The sequence below is a fragment of the Platalea leucorodia genome, assembly GCF_965183815.1.
Source record: "Platalea leucorodia genome assembly, chromosome: 4".
In the NCBI taxonomy this organism is placed as follows: domain Eukaryota; kingdom Metazoa; phylum Chordata; class Aves; order Pelecaniformes; family Threskiornithidae; genus Platalea; species Platalea leucorodia.
In genome coordinates, this window is record NC_138826.1 from 69,963,029 (window position 1) to 69,965,102 (window position 2,074).

Sequence of the window (2,074 nt, forward strand, 5' to 3'; positions counted from 1 at the left end):
GCCCGCTGCGCTGGCAAGCGCCAAGCAGGTTAACTAGCCTCATGCCGAGCAAACCGGCCAGAGGCACGTAGCTCCCCGGCGTCTGAGGCGCATTCCCTGCCCGTGTCCCGGGGATGGCACCCGCAGCTCCCTCCGCATCCCGAACGATGCGCCAGCCGCCCCGCTTTCCCTCGTCACCGGATCCGTCCGGCCGCTGCGGCCTCATCGTGCTGGGAAGGCGAAAAGTGAGAGGTGCCAGAAAAATGAGGCTTCGGATCAGGTGGAGCCGTTTGTATAGCGTAAATAACATTTCCCCTCAGCTTCCCGGCCCCGGTTCAGAAGCCGAGAGGCCGTGCCGCCCGCGGCCAGAAAACAAAACAAAAAAACAACAAAACAAAACAAAACAAAACAAAACAAAAGACAGGTTTACAAAGCGGGCAGTTGGGGGTCTAACATGGAGGGGTGGCTGAGGCCCGTCTCTAATCTCAGCAGTGCATCCGTCCCTAAGGGCAGCTGCAAACTTCTAGAAGCTTTTAACCACCAAGCTTTAGTCAAAACTGTTATCTCATTCTAACGTAAAAGGCGTTTCACGAATTGGCAGTTTCACACTCGACCCTTCACCTTTTTCTCATCACCCCTGCGAGATGAATGACGCGTTTTTTCTTTATTTCTGAGGTTTTGCCAATTTTCCTGCCCGAACTATTTGCTAAAATCCACACCGTGGATTTCCCAGTTGTCTGTGCAGAAGCTTTCGTATAGATCAACTCCCCCTTCCACTAGCGCCAGAGCGATGATATTCTTACTAAGCAAACGATCAAGTAAATTAAGTAGAAACCAACCCGCCCTTGTCAAAAGCAAACAAGTCAGGGAGAATTTCATGAAGAGCAAGAAGCCCCCACGCCAAAAGTTGAAGCAGAAAGCCGGGAGTCCTTTGCAAAAAGGGTGACACATTTCCAGACCTTCCTAGTGACCACGCCAAGGGGAGCAACTTCATCCATCGCTTGCGATCGTCTGTGCGTAAAGAGAGATTTCTTTTCTGCGGCGTGTTGTGGAGGGTGGTTTTTTACCTTTGGTTCAGGACTGAGCATTTCAGTAAATCCTGTTGACCGAGTCCTTGCTCGCGTTCCCGTTCACTCTCTCCCCTCCCCTTCCCTGTTTTATTACTTCCATTTTCTCACTTTCTCCCCTCCTTTTCTCCTCATTCGCCCTCAGTGCCTTCACCTATTTCCTCCTTTTAATAGCCCTTTCTTCTCGTTTTCAGCCTTCTCTGCGGGAAGCCGCTCCTCTGTGTGTGGAAGATTTGCACCTCTTTCTTTGTCTCTGGGCTTTTGTCTGTGGGAAGGGGGATAGGGTGGGAGTGATGGGAGATATCCTTCTCGGCTTTCCTTCGGGCGAAGGTCCCGCGTTCCTGCCGGGAGCGGGCGAATCCACGTTTGCTGGGGAAGTTTGAACGTTTTCTTGCTACTTACCTTTTGGATCTCTCCTAGGCACGCTTGGAAGGGGCGCTAGACATCGAGGTGGTCAAAAAGCGGTGGGACTCGGGGTAGGAACCCCACTTATATAATCTCTCCTGCTCTTTCTATTTTTGGCAGGTGATACCCACTCCTCACTGGTATCAGATATTCAGGGATTTTGGTGGTGGTGTCACATTCATCTTTCCCTTAACTAATCAAGGAACACTATTAATAATCCTTGGCGCTCACCTTCCCCTGGCTGTGAAAACCTGTTACCCCGGCAAATGGAGGGTCCGCTCAGGGGAGAGGCAGGCGGCATGGATCAGGGGTCTGGGGGCAAACAGGGGCTTCGTCTTCCATCAGAGGGAGGAGGTGGCGTTGGGAAGACCTGTCACGGTAGATCGGGCGGTTCGGTTCGAGAGTTGGGACTCTGCTCAGCAGGAAGGGACTAGGAAGATGCGACCTGCTCATCAGAGCGAGGGAAAGCTCAGGAGTTTGTCCTTTTCTCTCTTTAGCCCCGGCAGATACTACTCGAAACAAGAGAGAAGAGCCCTACAGTGCCTCCCGCACCTAAAGCTGCAGCGTCCAGCTTTACCTCTTGGCCTTGAAGGGCAGTGGAAATAATTTTTCCTGCAGGCAAC